This window comes from Mustela nivalis, assembly GCF_964662115.1.
Source record: "Mustela nivalis genome assembly, chromosome: 1".
Taxonomy (NCBI): Eukaryota; Metazoa; Chordata; class Mammalia; order Carnivora; family Mustelidae; genus Mustela; species Mustela nivalis.
Window position 1 is genome coordinate 114,114,418 of NC_139020.1, and position 19,851 is coordinate 114,134,268.

General features: G+C 43.9%; 1 protein-coding gene across 6 annotated transcripts in view; it reads left to right on the top strand.

Annotated features, from left to right (window-relative positions):
* Positions 1 to 13,346: 13,346 nt before the first annotated feature.
* BDH1 (3-hydroxybutyrate dehydrogenase 1) overlaps positions 13,347 to 19,851 on the top strand; it is a 47,694-nt gene continuing 41,189 nt past the window's right edge. Inside the window, exons 1-2 of one of the 6 annotated variants that reach the window (XM_082700322.1) lie at positions 19,029 to 19,412; positions 19,681 to 19,851. The gene's annotated coding sequence lies outside the window, so the exon portion shown is untranslated. Of the gene's footprint in view, positions 13,566 to 19,028; positions 19,413 to 19,631 lie in introns of those variants that run through there. The other 5 variants (XM_082700323.1, XM_082700317.1, XM_082700319.1 and 2 more) reach the window with 5 other exon arrangements.

The following is a 19,851-nucleotide window of genomic DNA, read 5'->3' on the forward strand; positions in this document are numbered from 1 at the left end:
AAACTGCTCCCATCCATCCATGCTCTTACTAACCAGAGGTAGTAACTTCATAGTTTCTTGTAATTCCTTCTAGAATAATTTTTATCAAATATAAGCATAATGTGCACGTACACACAGTGGGTCATACTACCCACCGGATCCTTAACTTGCTTTTCTTACTTAAAAATATGTATTGAAGCTCTTTTCACACCAGCCTATCCTATCAAATGGTTGCAAAATGTATTTCAGTGCACGAGTGTACCATATTTTAGTTACCCATTTACTATGTGGTTGATATATTGTTTGCAGTTTTTTGATTTTATAGTGTTACAGTGAGCATAATAATGCATACACCATCGGGCACTTCTACACATAAATCTAGATGACATATTTCTAGAAGTGGAACTGCCAGGTTGAGTTCTGGAAGATACTACCAAATTGCTCTCCCCATGCCCCAGATTTATTTGAAACAACTAGTGTATGAACCTGCCTATTTCCCTTCATCTAATACCTCCCTGGGATGAGGGCCGGGGATTTCTGCCATGGGTCTAAGCTGTAGGAAGTTCCACTCTGGCTCTCTTCTGGCTTCCTATAGGGCATGTGGTCCTATAGGGTCAAGGAGATATGCCACCTAGAGCCTGTAACCCTCCCCATATTAACCATGCTCTGTGTATCTGAGACCCCAGAATTTCTTTCTGGAAGAGTCCTAAGCCTTTCTAGGGTCTGCATAGGCTCTTTCCAGATCCATCTTTCAGAGTATATACTCTTGGTCCACTCATCCCAGACCCTAAGGTGGCCAAGGGGTAACCATATATAGAGTGTACAGAAGCTTACATGTGTGGGCAGGGGCACACACGTAAGTCTAAGGCCGCATGTGGGGGATGGAGCCAGGGGTGGAGCCAGGGGTGGGAAAAGGAGGGGCAGGCGATAGACTAGGGGCTGAGAGCAGTATCTGGGGCAGAAGTCTAAGTCTGAGGAGTATGACAACTCTAAGCTTGAACCTGGCCTTTCAGATTGTGATTGAGATGTATTTATTAAGGGAAGAGAAAGGAATGTATTTAAGAGTTTGCTTGGTTTATAATCTTAAGTATTTATTTGATATATGGGTGTGAATTTGTATTGTGCCCTTAACCCTGCAAACATTAATGGTGGGCCATTGTCAAGTTTTTAATCTCTGCCAATCTGCTGGTAAAAAATGCTCCATGTGACTGTGATGGGCATGTCTTTAAAATTATCTGAACACATTTACAAGTTTCTTAACCATTTTTTTTTTTTTTTTTGCTGTGCACTACTTTTTTATATCCTTTGTTTCTTGGCTTCTTTCTTTACTTCTTTCTTCTTGTCTTTCTTAATTTTATTATTTGTAAATGTTCTCTTGTGTAGTAAGCTAATTAGCCCCTTGCTGTATGTGCTGCATATGTCTTCTCCCTTTTTGTCATTCATATTTTTATTTTGTTTATTTTTTTTTGCCAGTGTTTAAACATTTTCTTCTTTCATATTTATCTATCATTTTTCTACTTTTTAAAATTTTCTTTTCTTTCTGTTTTTCATGGCTGTTGTTTACATGTGATTAACATGTTTTTCTTTTCTTTCTCTTTTTCATGGCTGTTGTTTACATGTGATTAACATGATTAAGCTCTCTCACTCTTAAACAATTTGCGGGGGCACAAACCACTTTATTTACAAAGGACACCTGCTGACTACTATGGGGCCTGTCCTGTCACCATGGAAACCACAGTGGGGTGGGCTGGAGGTGCATTAGTGCCCACCCACAGGGCCAAGCACCTGCTCCTAGGCATCCTCCCACCCCAGAAGGATAAAGTTCCCATTAGCGCCTTTCCTTCTTTTTCTCTCTTTATCTCTCTTGTTTTGTCTGTCCCTTTTCCCACACAGGGGATTCCAGAATCCCAGCGCTGCCAGTAGGTGAAGTGTTGGTCTAGGGTTGGAAAGAACCTGGAGCCAAGTACAGCCCACAAGGGCTGGGTGAGAGAGGACGGTCCTGGAGGCTGGACCAGATGAACTGCTCACTATAGCCACACACACCAGGCTGAAGGTTTCACCGTAGTGGATTTTTCACTCTGCTGAGGTCTCAATCTACATGACTATGCCTCTTGCTCTTGTTGAGATCACCAGCGATTTCCACAGGTTGTTAAAACCAGTGATCGGGGGTGCCTGGGTGGCTTAGTTGGTTAAGTGTCTGCCTTTGGCTCAGTCATGTTCCTGGGGTCCTGGGATCAAGCCCCACATCTGGCTCCCTGCTCAGTGGAGAGCCTGCTTCTCCCTCTGCCTGCTTGTGCTTTCTCTCTCTCTCTCTCTCTGTCAAATAAATAAATAAAAATTCTTTAAAAAAAAATAAATACAATCAGTGATCAATTCTCAGTCCTCAGTTTTGACCTATCAGCAGCCTTTGAAGTACCTGATGACTTCAACCTCTTTGACTTACTTCGTTCACGTGGCTTCCAGGGAATAGCTCTTTCTAGGCTCTTCTCCTGCCCCCTGCCTGTCCCTTCTCTGTCTCATTTGCCAGTTCCCCATTTCCTCTCCGACTCCGAAGTATCAGAGGGCCTCAGGGTTGAAATCTAGGGCCACTTCTTTTGTCTCTACCTATCACCTCCCTTCATGTGTAATCCAGGTTCAAGAAGTTGTTAGTTCCAGCCCGGATCTCTTCCAGACTGGATTCCAGATTCCATCTCTCCCTCTGGATGTGTAAGCATCTCAAAATTAACATGTTTGAAATCAAACTCTAACCTTGCACCTCAAATCTGCTCTCAAAACACTGCCCCCTCACCCCGGTCTCAGTTAATGGAGCTACGTGAGAGTCCCTCTCTCTCTGTCACCCTTCCGTCTAAGTCTGGTAGCAAGTCCTGGGGACTTTATTTTCAAAGCATGCTCAAGATCAGCCACTTATCACACCTCTGCTGCTAGAGGTAGCCAGTCTGAGGCACCATAGTCTCTCTCCTAAATTATTCTAATTGGCTCCTAATTTGATCCCTGCTTCCATTTTTGACCTACTTCAAATATTGTCTATTCTCAAAATAGCACTCCCAAGAAATTGTTTCAAAATTGAAGTCCAGGACTCTTACTCCTCTTCTCAAAATTCTCCACTGTGTCCCATCCCAACCAATAAAGCCCACATCCCAGTAGTCTGGCTCTGGCTCCCTCAGACCACACTGCCTTTCCTCTCGTTGGCTCTGTTCCAACTACCCTGCCTCTTTATGCGTTCCTTACTCACTGCGCATGCTCATGCCTCCTTTCACACCTGCCATTCCAGGTGAGTGGGTGCATGGATGCTGGTCCCTGAGGAAGGCAAAGTTATTCCCATGCTAATGGGGCATAAGCTCCAGGCCTGTCCTTTACATGCACCTCTTTAAGCTCTTGAACCTAATTTTATATTATTTTTCTTAAAGAGGGTCTTTAAGAAAATAGTTTAAAGATATGATCCCACAAATCTTAGATCTACTCCTGTTCTGATATCTGCGTGGTGCGCTACTCCACCTCCTTCATGTCTTTGTTCAAATATGACCTTCAGAGATGCCTGGCCGGCTGTGTCGGTAGAACATGGGACTCTTGATCCTGGGTTAATAAGTTCACACTTCACCTTGGGTCCAGAGCTTGCTTAAAAAATAAAAACCCTTTTTAGAGTGCCTGGGGTGGCTCAGTGGGTTAAAGCCTCTGCCATCGGCTCCGGTCATAATCCCAGGGTCCTGGGCTCTTTGCTCAGCAGGGAGCCTGCTTTCCCCTCTCTCTCTCTGCCTGCCTCTCTGCCTGCTTGTGATCTCTGTCTGTCAAACAAATAAATAAAATATTTAAAAAATAAACAAAATAAAAACCCTTCTAAAAATATTGTCTTTGGCATGAAACTATTTTATTTTATTTATTTATTTGACAGAGCAGGAGCAGGGAGAGAGGCAGAGGGGCAAGCGGACTCCCTGCTGAGCAGGGACCCTTAGGTGGGGCTCCATCCCAGGTCCCTGAGATCATGACCTGAGCTGAAGGCAGATGTTTAACCAATTGAGTCACCCAGGTGCCCCAGCATAAAACCATTTTAAATTGTACCACCATCCTTTTATTTCTGGCAACTTCCTATCCTCTTTTCCTACTTTATGTATATTTGAAGCACACATCACCATTGGCAATACAATATTTATCTTATTTTCTCAGTCCCTTGCTAGATTTTAGCTCCACAAGAGTGGGGATTTTAATAGCCTGTTTTGTTTCTAAGTATATCCCTAGCACCTAAAGCAAATAGTAAGTGCTCAATAAATTTTTGTTGAATGGAGGAATGTCTACTTTTGGAGTGAGGGAATGGAATAAGATAATTTGTCTTTCTAGACTCCAAAATAAAGGCAGTAGGACGCTGGGAGGAGGACAGAGGTAGGAGGAACGGAAAAGACAGGTGGCTCTGTGTTCACCAGGAGCCTGACGCCTACAACCTCGTGACAGCAACACTCCCATGCAGGGGTTTGGTCTGAAAGTGCGGAACCAATAGAATATGGATGTCCTCTACGGGGCAGATGACCAGAAGCAGGAGCAGTGTGAGGGCCCATTTCTGCACCTTCATTTCTAAGGTACCTCCCTATGGAAGGATGCTTTGCTTCTGAGCAGTGTCCCTAAAGTCCATCTGCTTCAGAGACCTCTTCAATGATAAGAAACTCCTGTTCCCCAGTAATGGTCTAGGACACTTGCTAGCCCTAGGGGACCACTGAATGCCTAGAAAGAAGGGAGGTAGAATGGAAGCAAAGATAAAAGCACTGGATTGAAAGAGTAGGTAAGATTAGTCCAAAGCCAGGGAAATAAGCCACAGCAGGGAAGTCTAGGACAGGTCAGACTAGATTTGGAGATGGATCAAGATTCAGGGCTCTGGACAGACACCACGGATGTGCAAGAGTTCTCCAGGCTCAGCAGTGAGTGGTATGAGCTGTATGGTTCAGGGGCTGGCTGCGGGGTGCTAGTGGTGGCAGGCAGCACAGGTGCACCTTGCAGGCGGAGTTCCTAAGGTCTAAATCTCCTGCCAGTTGTGCTTGCCACCAAGGACCTATTATTAGCTAACTTGAATCTTTGACCGTGTCACTGCCTTTCCAGGGCCGTCTCAAAGCCCTGTATCCAGCTGGGAGTATCCAAAGGACTTGAGAGATAGAGCAATAGTCAGGAGAGCAAGTTTCTAAACACCTTGTAAGGGTTGAGGTTGCTGCTGCTTTCAATGCCACTGAGCACTGGGGACCAAAATGATACATTTTTTAAATGCTAGTTTTATTAAGGGACTATGCTATAACTTCATGGTTGTGAAAAAATTTGCTCAACCCCAGATTTGAGAGGCATCATCCAAAGGTTTATTTTAAGCCCATTACATTGAATTTCTGAGTGTTTCTGGCCTAAACTAAGTTGTCACACTCAGATTAATTTCTCTTAGAGGAGAAGCAGGCAATTATGATTGTACACATGGTGAGTCACTCATCACTAGTAAAGGCTCTTGATATTTGAAGGACTGTTATTTACCTAAAACAGCCAGTAATACACTGTTGAATGATAATATTTCATTAGACCATTAAGTCAACATACAACCGAATTCTTTCTTGACTAAATGGAGAGCTCCACCTCTGGCCAATTGTGGTTTCTCCCAAGTGCTGGAACCCATGCTGGGACGGGGTGCTGGGCTCTTTTCTGGCTCTCTACCTTGTCTCCTGCTTGAATACCCTGGATCACAGCTCTGAACCTGAAAGGACAGAGAAGTTGATGGGGCGTCAGGAGGACATCACACTGGATAAAAATAATGGAACCTCAGAACTCTAAGCAATCCTGTGTTACCCAAGCCTACCTTGTCGTTCTATATACACAGGGATGGACATTCAGGCAGGAGTGGTTTGTTTTTTGTTTTTTCGTTTTTTCCTGTTGCTGTTATTGTTGTTTGTTTGACAGGGAGAAGAGAGAGAGACAGCAAGCGTGCTCAAGCTTGGTGTACAAGCAGGAGGGAGGATCAGAGGGAGAGGGAGAAGCAGACTCCTGCTGAGCAGGCTGCCACTTGGATCATGACCTGAGCTGAAGACAGAAGCTTAAGGAACTGAGCCACCCAGGCACCCCAGGCGAGGTTTTGTTTTGTTTTGTTTTTCCCCTTAAGGTTTATATTTTAATTTGGGTATAGCTAACATCCAATGTTATATTAGTTTCAGATGTACAATATAATGATTCAACAATTCTATACATTACTCAGTGCTCACCATGATAGGTGTACTCTTTAATCCCCATCACCTGTTTTACCCATCCCTCACCCACCTCCCCTCTGGCAACCATTAGTTCGTTCCCTGTAGTTAAGAGTCTGTTTCTTGTTTTTTCCTCTCTTTATTTTCCCCTTTGTTCATTTGTTTTTGTTTCTTAAATTCCACATATGAGTGAAATCATATGGTATTTGTCTTTCTCTGACTTATTTTACTTAGCATTATACCGTCTAGCTCATCCATCTCATTGCAAATGGCAAGATTTCATTGTTTTTTATGGCTGAGAATATTCCGTTATATATATCCATCCATCTATCTATCTATCTATCTATCCCACATCTTCTTTATCCATTCATCCATTGATGGACACTTGGGCTGCTTCCATAATTTGGTAATTATAAATAGTGCTGCAGTAAACATAGAAGAGCATGTATCTCTCTGAATTAATGTTTTATATTTTTTTGGGTAGGTACCCAGTAATGAAATTACTGGATCCTATGGTAGTTCTATTTTTAACGTTTGGAGGAAGCTCCATACTGTTTTCCACAGTGGCTGCACAAGTGTGCATTCCCACTGATAGTGTGTGAAGGTTCTTTCTCCTCCACATCCTTAACAACACTTGCTGTTTCTTGAGTTTTTGATTTTAGCCATTTTGACAGGTGCAAAGTGGTATCTCACTGTGGTTTTGATTTGCATTTCCCTGATGGCGAGTGACGTTGAGCATCTTTTCATGTGTCTGTTGGCCATCCAGATGTTTTCTTTGGAGAAATGTCTGTTCATGTCTTCTGTCCGTTTTTAAAAATTGGATTATTTGGTTTTCGGGTGTTGAGTTGTATTGGTTCTTTATACATTTTGGATACTAATTCTTTTTTTTTTTTATAAGATTTATTTATTGGACAGAGAGGGATCACAAGTAGGCAGAGAGGCAGGCAGAGAGAGAGAGAGGGGAAGCAGGCTCCCTGCTGACCAGAGAGCCTGATGCGGGGCTCAATTGCAGGACCCTGAGATCATGACCTGAACCGAAGGCAGAGGCTTAACCCACTGAGCCACCCAGGCACCCCTTGGATACTAATTCTTTATTGGATATGTCATTTGTAAGTATCTTCTCCCATTCCATAGGTTGCCTTTTAGTTTTTTTTATTGTTTCTTTTGCTATGCAGAAGATTTTTATGTTGATGTAGTCCTGTAGTTTATTTTTGCTTTTGTTTCCTTTGCCTCAGGAGACACAACTAGAACAAATGTTGCTACCACTGGTATCAGAGAAATTACTGTTTATGCTCTCTTCTGGGATTTTTATGGTTTCAGGTCTCACATTAAGGTCTTTTTTTTTATATAGATTTTATTTATTTATTTGACAGACAGAGATCATAGGTAGGCAGAGAGGCAAGCAGGTTCCCCTCTGAACAGAGAGCCCGAGGCGGGGCTCGATCCCAGGACCCTGGGATCATGACCTGAGCCGAAGGCAGAGGCTTTAACCTACTGAGCCACCCAGGCACCCCCATATTTAGGTCTTTAATCCATTTAAAAATATATTATTTATTTATTTATTTATTTATTTATTTATTTATTTGAGAGAGGTGGGGAGGGAGGGAGAATGTGAGCAGGAGGAGCAGAGCCAGAGGGATAAGCAGACTCCATGCTGAACACTGAGCCTAGCACAGTCCATCTCAGGACCCTGAGATCACGACCTGAGCTTAGATCAAAAGTCAGGTGTTTAACTGACTGAGTGACCCAAGCGCCCCTTTAATCCATTTTGAGTTTATTTTTGTGTATGGTGTATGATGTGGATAGTGAAAGAAAGTGGTCCAGTTTCATTTTTTTGCAAGTAGCTGTCCAGTTTTCTCAACACCATTTACTGAATAGACTGTCTTTCCCACTGCATATTCTTGCCTCTTTTGTCAAAGATTAATTAACCATATAATTGTGGGTCTGTATTTGCAGATCTATGTGTCTGTTTGTGACATCACCATACTGTTTTGATTAGTACAGCTTTGTAATATAACTTAAAATCTGTAATTTTGATATCTCCAGTTTTGTTTTTCTTTTTCAAGATTGCTTTCGCTATTTGGGGTTGCAAATAAAATTTATGATTATTTGTTCTAGTTCTGTGAAAAATGCTGTTGGTATTTTGATAGAGATTGTATTAAATCTGTAGATTGGTTTGGGAAGTATGGCTATTTTAACAGTGTTTGTTCTTCCAATCTGTGAGCATGGAATATCTTTCTATTGGTTCATGCCATCTTCAGTTTCTTTCATCAGTGTTTTATAGTTTTTATAGTATAGATCTTTTACCTCCTTGGTTAAGTTATTCCTAGGTATTTTATTATTTTTTTGTGTAATTATAAATGGGATCACTTTCTTAATTTCTTTCTGATGCTTTCTGATTAGTGTATAAAAGTGCATTGGGGTTTCTGCGCATTGATTTTATATCCCACAACCTTACCAAATTCATTTATCAGTTCTAGTAATTTTTTTAGAAGATTTTATTTATTTATTTGAAAGACAGAACAAGAGCAGGGGGAGGGGCAGAGGGAGAGGGAGAAGCAGACTCCCTGCTGAGCAGAGAGCCTAATGTGGGGCTAGATCCCAGGATCCCAAGATCATTACCTAAGCTGAAGGCAGATGCTTAACTGATTGAGCTACCCAGGCACCCCAATTCTAGTAGTTTTTTTGTGTGTGGAGTCTTTAGGATTTTCTGTATATGGTATCAGATCATTTGTAAGTAGTGAAAGTTTTACTTCCTCAACAATTCCAATGATTTTATTCCTTTTTCTTGTCTGATTGCTGTGGCTAGGACTTCCAGTACTATGTTGAATAAAAGTGGTGAGGTGAACATTCTTATCTTATTTCCAGGTAGGAGAGGTTTTCAGGTCACGTGGCAAGATAGTGGCAGAAACTGAATGCTGGTTTTGGCTGTTGAGAAGTGTTCAGATCTGCTGAACAGCTAATTTACAATTAGACTCTAGAAGAAGATTTCTTTGCAGCTTTGTCATTTTAATGCAGGCCACCGTTGAAAATGCTGTAACTCGTAGCACTTTAAGAATGGGGAAAACCAGAACAGGAGTGCGCACCATTTTTCAAGGCTTCCCTTTGGCTCTCTCCCCTCAGGACAAAGGGGAAGTGGTAAATAGAAGCAAAAAAAAACTTTTGTTTCTTTCCACCAAACTCAGGAAGCAGAAACACTAGAGAGACCTTGGAAGATGAAGTAAATATGGGCACAGATGTGAGTGACTGTCCCAGACTTCTCCATATTAGCTATTATCACAGCGTCCCCCGGCTGACTACATTGCTGTCACCTCAGGAATCAGGTTGCCTGATATCTCTTGGGGGAAGTTCCTTTCACTTTGTTCTCTGCCTCTGTAAACATTGGAAGCGGTTTCAGAACAACTCTGCCCACTTGGCCCCCAGTGGAATTAGGGCAAAAGTCTGTACTCCTGCCTGGGTAGGAAGGTAAAGAGTAAAGGGGAGTAGCCTTGGGCATACCTAAGAAAGGAACCCTGGGCAGGAGCTGGGGCTGTGGGGAGCAGCTGCACTCCAGAATGTTGGATTCTCCCTTCCCTGATTCCCTTGGAAAGTCTTACTGGAGTGTTTTTTTTTTTTTTTTTTTTTTAAAGATTTTATTTATTTACTTGACAGAGAGAGAGGTCACAGGTAGGCAGAGAGGCAGGCAGACACAGAGAGGGGAAACAGACTCTCTGCTGAGCGGAGAGCCAGATGTGGGCCTGCATCCCAGGACCCTGAGATCATGACCTGAGTCAAAGGCAGAGGCTTAACCCATTGAGCCACCCAGCCGCCCCTTACTGGAGTTTTTAATGATGAAGAAAGCAAGGGTGAATGTGCCTACTTAATGTTGTTATTCCTTCAATTATTTATTTAGTAAATATCTATACAGTGCCTATTATGTGTCCAGAATTGCTTATAATATCCCCTCATACTCCTTCCAGCTGGCTTAGCCCCTTCCACTAAGTCCAGCTTGCCTGTTGCAGTGTATGACAGGCTTCCCCACGTACGGCTGTGCGCCGCCATGTGCACTGGCCACATCTCCAGGCTTGTTCCTCTCTCTCCCTTTCTCCTACTTCCCCTTCCTCCTTTGGAGACTGTGTCTTGCTCATGCCCCACCTCCACTTTTGGTTCCATATCTTAGTTCCTTGGATCCTGGAGGTTTTTGTCTGTTATTTGTTTTTTTTTAACGTACTGTACATTCAGTATTTGTCTAGAATGTGTGCTCCAGAAGGGTAGAAATTTGCTGTATCCAGTGTCTACATCAGGGGCTAGCATTCCACATAGCAGGGGATCAATAAATATTTATAGAATAAATCAATGACTATTGTAGCAATTTTTAAAACTGAATAAGGCAGCACCACTGCTCTCAGATGTCTTCTTAATTTTAAATTAATACACTAGGATTAGGAGCTTAATTCCTTCTCCCTGAGCAAGTCACTAGACTTAGTGACTTGTCTCCAAAGAATGAATATGGAAACAGAAAAGTAGGGACTTTACTGGGTAGAAGTATGGCAGGCATTTCCTTAACCACATGGCAAGATTAATGTCATCTGTGTTAAGTTATATGATATGATGATATGATATGATATGATATGATATGGAAGGCACTTCACCTCTGTAGTATTCTCCCCCCCAAGACCAAATCCCAGTCTAACCATGAGAAAAACATCAAACAATTGAGTAGTCCACAGAACACCTGATGCACTCTTTCAAACTATCAAGGTCCTGAAAATCAAAGCAAGACTGAGAAGCTTTTATAAATTAGAAGAAACTGGGAGACATGACATCTAAATGTGATGTGGTATTTTAGATTAGATCCTGGGACAGAAAGAGGACACTAGTGACAAAAAAAAGTAGTGAAATCCAAATATAGTCTGGCGTTCAGGTAATAGTGATGTGCCAATATCAGTTTCTCAGTTTTGACAAATATACTCTGTTTATATAAAATGTTCACATTAGGGAAATTTCCCATATTCTCTTCTCCTAATGAAGAATGTTCACATTAGGGAAAATTAGGAAAAGAGAATATGGGAAATTTCCCTAATGTTCACATTAGGGAAAATTAGGAGAAGAGAATATGGGAAATTTTTTGTACATCTAAAATTATTCAAAATAAAAAGTTTATTAAGGTGTCAAAAAAGCAGTACATATATATTTTTAAGATTTTATTTATGTATTTGTCAGAGAGAGAGCGGGTGAGCCCAAGCAGGGGGAGTGGCAGAGGGAGAAGCAGGCTCCCGCTTAATAAGGAACAGGAAGTGGGTGAGCCACCCAGGTGCCCCTGAGCTCCATTATCATTCTAATAGCTATGATGTTAATTATCCTGAATAGTCTGGATTAATAATTACTAGGCCTGCAGTAAGAATAGTTTTGACTCCTTTTATTTATACTTCCTTTCCTTTTCTTATCTTTCAGCCTTGCCATTGAGTGTCTGAGTTTAGCGTGTCTTTCTGACACTCCTTTGGCACATGACACTGGGACTCAGCCTTCCTGCTGCAAGTCCTTCAACCACAGGTGAAGCTCTATTACTATTGTGTGTGTAGGACCCATGCTCTGAACCGGCTTCTACTTATTAGAACACTCTCCCTGCAAGCACGGCTCTCATCCTTCACTCTTGTGGCTGCCGCATCCTCACGTCATGCAAGAAAATGAGCAGCCATTTGAGGAGACACCTCCAAGAATGACTTGCTGTGCCCTGAGGAACAGAACCAACAGAATGTGTATGGATGAAGAGAGGGGTGGGAAGAGCAAGGGTTTGGGCGGGAGAGAGAGGGAAAGAGAGAAGGATTTTAAGGAATTGTAGAGGCTTGGCAAGTTCAAAATCATCAGCATAGGCCAGTAGCGGAGAGACCCGGGGAAGAACTCTAGAGAAGATTCCAAAGGTGGTCTCTTGGCAGAATTCCCTCTCCTGAGGGAGTCAGACTTCCTTTGGAGACAAGTCACTCAATCTTTCTATTTGGTTGGCTGAGGCCATCCAAGTTATGAAGGGTAATCTGTTTTACTCAAAGCCCACTGATTTAAATATTAATTTTGTTTAAAAACATCTTCACAAAAAGATTCAGAATAATGTTTGACCAAATATGTGGGCATTTGTGACTAGCCAAGTTGACATTAAAATTAAACATCAATAGCTACTCTGTGTCAACTTGGCCCCCATGCATAGCTCCTTAAACCATACTTACTATCCAAATGAAGACAATTAACAAGGCAACAAATCCACCTAATTTGACATGATTATCCTGTATATAATCGAAAATGTACTAACCTCTTCCCTAGAGGAGGATGCAAAGTCCTTGGGTGATGTTTACTCCTCTCCTTCAAATCCCCTAACTGAAATACTATGTTGTAAAGTTAACAATACTATGATATAAAGTCAAAACATCTTCTGTTACATAAAGGAATAATAGAGAAAAGAAAACAAAGACATTATACGCAGACACACACCACAAAGTAAGGAAGAAATCTTCATGACAATTACAGTCCTTGTTTTCTGTAACTGGTCATGTGGTTGAAGCTGATATTTATAACTACCTTTTCCTCCTGCCCATTCCATATTCCCTTTGTCCTTGTCTGGTTGTGCTTCTTTACTTGGTAGAAGGCCCCGAACCTTCATTCACAGAGGATCAAGGTCATTAGTAGTCCTGCCTGAATTTGATTGTTGTAATTTTCCACTGACTTTAATGACAGGGTATGGGAATACTAAGAGATCCCTTAAGGGATCTATACTCTATACATATGTCTATACTCTATATGTCTACATATGTCTGTATGTCTATATTCTTCCTTACCTCCATTGATGATGTTCAAGGATTATGTTTTGGTCCCATCTTCTGACAACTAACTCTGTTTAAATTTGTTTGGCCATCTTGAAATCTTCTCAGGTCCTGATTCTGGGTCATGCTCAGGGCTTTCTCCGGATATTTCTGGCAGGGGGAGCTTAAGGTGAAGTCTGCTGGAGCTGCCCTTTGGCATCATTTTTTCTTAATTTGTTCCTAATCAGTGACATTTACTCTTGACTCTCTGCTTGTCAGAGGGCCAAACTCACAGACATTTTAAGCTTAAAACAAACATTTACAAGGCTGAACTTTGCCTATTTAATGACAAACACACAAACATCCAGAACTCTAAATATTGTATTTATCATTAGTTCATTTTATTTCAAATGAGTGTGAGAATTTCCCTACCCTGCTAAAGACTAGCATTGAAATAATACACATACATTTTGGAAGTGATTTCCAGGGGTGTGTATTATACCTTATTAACTGAGCATTAAGAGGATTCCAGGTGTATCTATCTGCCTTGTAACTTACCTGGAGAGCACCCCGCGAGCTGATAGTGCTGAGGGACGTTGTTACCCCACCACCAGCTAAGGTGAGTGAACACTGAATGCGAGAAATATCAGCAGAAGGAAAAGCTTCAAATCTTGGGAAGAGCCTGGTTGAGGGGAGGGAGTTGGGGAGGAGCAGATATGCCTTGGGAAAGAAGTTCTGGCAACCCAAAATGGAGAGGCAGCAGCCTGGCAATTTGATTTCCCTTCTGAATTAGTAGGCTCTGTCCTTGGTGCAAGAAGCAGTAAATGATTTAAAAAGTACATATTCGTTTGAAAAAAATTATGAAGATATGAATCAAAATAAGCGTGTGTTTTATTATCCCGATTTTCAAGAGTTTATTGTAACAAATATTTTTTGAAAAACCTGAATTTGAAGGTCAGAAAATTAAATCAGGGGCGCCTGGGTGGCTCAGTGGTTAAGCCGCTGCCTTCGGCTCAGGTCATGATCTCAGGGTCCTGGGATCGAGTCCCGCATCGGGCTTTCTGCTCGGCAGGGAGCCTGCTTCCTCCTCTCTCTCTCTCTGCCTGCCTCTCTACCTACTTGTGATTTCTCTCTGTCAAATAAATAAATAAAATCTTAAAAAAAAAAAAAGAAAATTAAATCAGATTTAAGGTTTGAGAATCTTGTCCCATATTTTTCTCTTTCAAAGTATATATGGTCAAATAGAACCTATAATTACTTTTCCTAGCTGAGGGCATGAGATGTTGGCATCTGTATTGTATTTATTGAAAGAAATTTCCATGTAATAAGGCATTTGAGCTTCTGTTAGATCATTCACAGAAAGAATACCCAACAGGTTATAAAAAATTCTCTATTCCAAAGGCCCTTGTAAACTGGAATTTTCAGCCTTTTTTAAAGCAAGATCCTTAGGACAGTTGGTGGTAGGCTTAAAGAAAGTCTCTGAAGGGCCCCTGGGTGGCTCAGTCTGTTGAGCATTCAACTTGATTTCAGTTCAGGTCATGATCTCAGGGTCGTGAGATTGAGCCCCACATCAGTCTCCAAGCAAAGCATGGAGCCTGCTTGAGATTCTCTCTTTCTCTCTATCCTGCTTCCCTGCCCCCAGCTTTTGGACATTTTCTCTCTCTAAAAAAAGAAAGAGTATTTGGAATATGATGGACTTATGTGGCATCTGTCTCTGTCACTTGATAGTTGTGTTGCTTCAACTTCCTTCGGTGCAAAATGGGGATAATCTTAGGTCACTTTTAAAATCGTTAGAGATTAAATGAAATAATGCAGACAAAACTCTTGACATGTGTCTGGAACATAGCAATTAACTGCTAAGTGGTGTTGTTGAAAACAGGGACCCAACATTTGGTTATCACTGCATTCTGAGAACAAAGCACAATGCCTGTGATACATGATATGATAAGGCTCAGGTGTAAACTGATAGAAGGAAGGAAGGAGATTCATGGGTTGCTCTAGCTTGGGGTGAATGGTCAGAGGTAAGGACACTGTTTTTTACCTTCTTTTTAAAAATTTTTAAATTTTTTTAAAAGACTTTATTTGACAGACAGAGATCACAAGTAGGCAGAGAGGCAGGCAGAGAGAGGAGGAAGCAGGCTCCCTGTTGGGCCGAGAGCCCAATGCAGGCCTCGATCCCAGGACCCTGGGATCATGACTTGAGCCAAAAGCAGAGGCCTTAACCCACTGAGCCACCCAGGCGCCCCTGTTTTTTACCTTCTTGTTGCGGAAAATCTGAGGTGACCGAGGAAACTCAAATACCACACGGGAGAGCAGGGAAAGCTTAGCTTTATTAACGCCAGCGGGCTTAGCCGGATTCCTTCCCAAAGACTGAGCACCTGACAGAGTTAGGAGTGAGTTTTTATGGTTACAGGCAATGGGGGATGTTAACGGGGTGTTTTCGAGGTCTCTCAAAACCTGAAAGCTTTCCCAGTCTCTCAAGGCCAAATGGCACTTTCACCTGGAAGTATAATCCATGTGGAGGTGTCTCAGGAGAGTGCTGAATCACCCTGGGGACTGTTTCTTTTTCTTTTCTTATTCAAACAGGACCGGGCGTCAGGTCTTTTTCTTCTGTCTCAGCAGGAACAATGACTTGTTATCTTATCTTAGTCAAACCGGATGGCGTTTTGGTCTTTTCTTGGCTTTAGCTGGAGCAAAGAGGAGCCAGGAATGGAAAGGGGCTGGAGCAGGGAGTCTCTATCCGCCTTATTCTCATACTTTCCCTCTTCAAAGATCCCAATTACTGCAATGATACTTTGCTTACATTTCCAAACTACTGGGGCACCTGGCTGGCTCACTTGGTAGAGCATGTGACTTTTGATCTCAGGGTTCTGAGTTCAAGCCCCATGTTGGGTAACAGAGCCCACTTAAAAAGGAAAAACAAACAAACAAAACAAACAAAACCAAAAAAATTCCTCATGCCAAACTGTGGTTAAAAGGTAAACAAAAACAAAAACAAATTTTAGTTAAATATATTGGAGTCAAAAGACAGAAAGGGGGTAAGGATGCGGGTGCCTGACACGGCCCCTCTTTCTCCAGAAAGGTCCAAGCTCTTGTTTTACTTGCTCACTCACTACAGGGAAAAGACTGGGCCTCCAGTTCTCATTCATGAGCAGAATTCAGTATTATGGTCACGTCGGGATCTAGGGCTCTTTTCAGCGCATTAAATTCTGAGCACCACCAATTTTAGAAAAATCCACTGAGCTTTTTCTTCATTTCACTGTCAATTATAGAAAAAAAAAAAAAAGCTACTTGATACTTCTAAAATTCTGCAGAATTAATGACATGATATCTAGTCTCCCTACCCCTTTTTAAAATATTTTATTTATTCATTTGACAGACAGAGACCACAAGTAGGCAGAGAGGCAGGCAGAGAGAGAGTGTGGAGGAAGCAGGCTCCCCGCAGAGCAGAGAGCCCAATTCGGGGCTCGATCCCAGGACCCTGGGATCATGACCTGAGCCGAAGGCAGAGGCTTTAACCCACTGAGCCACCCTCCCTTTAAAAGAAAATTCAAATTGTATCAAAACAAAGAGTAGCCCTGTAGGGTTTGGATTAGTAAGTGGTGTTATTCTTCTCTCTTCCCCAGCAAGGCTCAGTGCTGAGGGTTGCACAGGTGGGCTCCTGGAGTGCTTCAAGGTGGCTGGCCAAGGGCGGGATTTAACCTGTACCATTTGACATTCAACACTTAACACTGAGGACAGAGAAGACCAAGGGCATTTAGAGATGGGGCAGGGCTAGGTCTGGAAGAGGAGGGCTGGGGCCTCGGAAGATGAGGGAATGGTTAGCTTGACAGGGATTCAGGAAGTCTGTGAGTGAGGAGGCAATTAAGAACGGTTATGGATGGGAGCCAACCCTGCGGCCCTCTGGGCAGTGGGATTTCTTCAGGGGGCTTCGTTCCAACTGGGTCTTTAAGGATGCTACCTTAGTCCGTCCTAAAGCCCTACTGGAAGTCCCACTACACTACACTTACATGTCCCTCTTTTAGAAGACTTACAAGACTTCTAATGATTCATTAACTTATGTACATGTCTCATCTCCTTCCTTGAAGGCAGAAGGGAAGGGCGGCTTCCCTTCCAGACTAGTTGCATAATTTGCAACAGCACCACTGGTGTTGAAATGAAACATGCTAGGTGCCACAAACCCTGGCCTGAGACTTCGTATCTGGGTAGAGGAACTGCTTTCACAAGGGGGTGAGAGGAAGAGGAGGGCAGAAAGGAGACAGAATCTTGGCACATGCTGCACTGGGAGTGAACTGGGTCTCACATTGTCTCTGCCTCCATGTTCAACCGCAGAGCTGAGAGTTTTTCAAAGTCAGCAGTCAGAATCTTGGAAACAGGGGAGAGATTTAAGGAGTGCTGAGAATGACTTTGTCAGACTCTCATTTTGACCCAGGCCTTCAGCTGGTCCCATCCCTTGGGAGTCACCAATAGTCCTGCCTTTCTCTGAGAGTTTATTGGGGATTCCCTAAAGGGCAGGGCAACTGGGAGAGAAAATGAGCAAAAGCTCAGGCTGAAAAATTCCTCCTTAGCAGACATGGGAAAGGTCTGCTGAGAATGACCCTGAAAGGTGGGCAGAGATGCCTCTTTTGGGTTAATGACTGGCTTAGTCGGGTTCCCCAGAAAAAACACTCTGAGCAAGAAGCCTCTTTTGGATTAATGACTGGCTTAGTCGGGTTCCCCAGAAAAACACTGAGCAAGCATTTCCATAAAGTTAGTTTATTTTGGGAACAAATCCCAAGGAACAGGAGTGGAAGGGTAGGAAGATCATGCAAGCAAGGAAGAACAGAAAAAAGCAATCCAAGTGTGCAGTACTGAACTGATAAAGTTGGGCACCACGGTGGGCAACCGGGGCTCTCTGTCCTCTTAGGAGCTACACAGAATGCACCTCAAAACTGCCCACCGGAAGAATGTTAGAGGGGAATATTTCTCCACAGGTTCCTTCTGCCTTAAAGCATGTCTCTAACAGTGCTCGTGCTTTTGCATTTGCAGTTATGCACATGCGTCAGAGTGGGCAGGGCTTTCCCACAGGGGTCCTTGGCTGCTTTGACAGCGAAGACCAGAGCTGCGAATGTGCAGACCAGGGGAGGTGCAGCTGAGGCAAGGTGCCCTCAAGTACCACCTGAATTCAGTCATTTGCCATAGCAAAGCTGGAATAGAAAGATAGGCTGGGAAGCTGTGAGGTCAGCCACAGGTGCTGTCTGATATAACTTCAGGTCCAATGTCCTTTCTCCCTGTTTTCTATTAGTTGAACTACATTTCCGTTCAATTCTCAGTCCAAAGTCAGGACCTCTGATTTTTCTAGGTGGAAACGGTAATTCTTCCTTTCATTAAATGCTTTTCTAGCCATGCATAACTTTCAAAGTGTAACCAGCAACCCATTGTAACGATTTATGTTATGGCGGTGGCGTGGAGAGAGCCAGTATTCTGAAACAATACTGAAGAAAAATACGCTGGCTTCAGTTTGTCTGTAAAATGGGTATAGAGAATCAAGTGAATTCTGCCTTTGTGATCCTCCCATTCTTCAAGACACTGTTGTGTTAGGAGCCGGGGATAAAGTAGAAACAGAAACTCTCAAGAAGCCCGTGGAACGGAGCTGACAAGTTTCTTCTAAATTCCCACCAGGCCAGCACTTCCGTCCCTTTTTCATCTGCCTGGTCCCTTTCCAATCAGCGCTTCTGTGATTTGACGTTAACATAGCCCCTGTCGCTAATTTGTCGATAGTCTCCTTCTCTCCTCAGGCGGCTTTTCATCCTAAAAACTTGGCGCGGTCATCCGGCTCTGTGGCCAGTTCCCCTGACGTTTATTGTTTAAACTCTGGGACCTGTGCTTAAATTACCTTTAAAGATTCATAGGAGCAATTCTTTAAATGCATTCCATCCGATCAAAAGACAAATATAAAAACCACCCAATGAACTCCGATGAGTTCGAAAGTCAGCAAACACGCACAGAAGCTGGAAGAAGCCTCACTCCTCACCAGGTTCCTTCATTTCCTGGTGCGGCACCGGCTCCTCCCAGCTTGAGAGCCCCAGACTCTCCAGAACGCGGCTGGCGGTGGAGTTCAGCGCCTGGGAAGGGGCTTATCTTGGGCCGAGAGCCAGATTGGGGGTACCCTCTGCGGGGGGCGGGCTGGGCGGGACGCCCGAGGAGGAAGGAGAGCGCGCAGGAGCGCTCCCCGCCCCGGCGACGCCCGCGGCCCGCCCCGCCCCGCGCTGCCAGACAGCGTGCACCCACTGTGTCTAGGCTCGGCCGCCTACCGGATCCGAAGTAGAAAGCCGCAGTAGCGGGAGCGTGTAGGACTTGGAGAAGGCAACGGCGGCAGCGCCCCCACCGGGCCGTCCAAGCCAGGAGCGCGGGTACCCGCGAAGCGTTGGGCTCAGGGGAACGCACTGGCTGGGCCCTCCGCAGCCGGAGCCCCATCTGGTCTGGGGTAAGAGGAGGGGTCCGCATCTCTGCAGCTACGGCGGCATGCGCCGACGCCCCCTGCTCAGTTTGGTTTGGCCTCGCGCGGCCCCTTGGCTGAGTCGCCAGGATACGGGTGGGGATGTGGCACGGATTCCTGTAGGTCTGGCCCTGCAGCTGCGGCCAGGGTAAGGGTGGGAAGATGGACGGATCCTGCCCAGATCCGTCTCAGTCCCAGGCGGCCCTCACCCACCGCCTTCCGGGGCCTTCAGTCCTCGCCTGGCTTTTATTATTAGGCAAAATGTGCTCGGCGGGAGGAGTCCCAGGTTGAACGCGCAGCCCCGAGGAGCCCAGGGGAAACCCCCGGCCTCATCCTTCCCCGCCTCCGCATTTTACAGAAGACCACCCCAGCTCCCCAGTACGGAAGGAAGTGGCCCAAGGTCATCTCGTAGTCGGAAGCCGAGCGG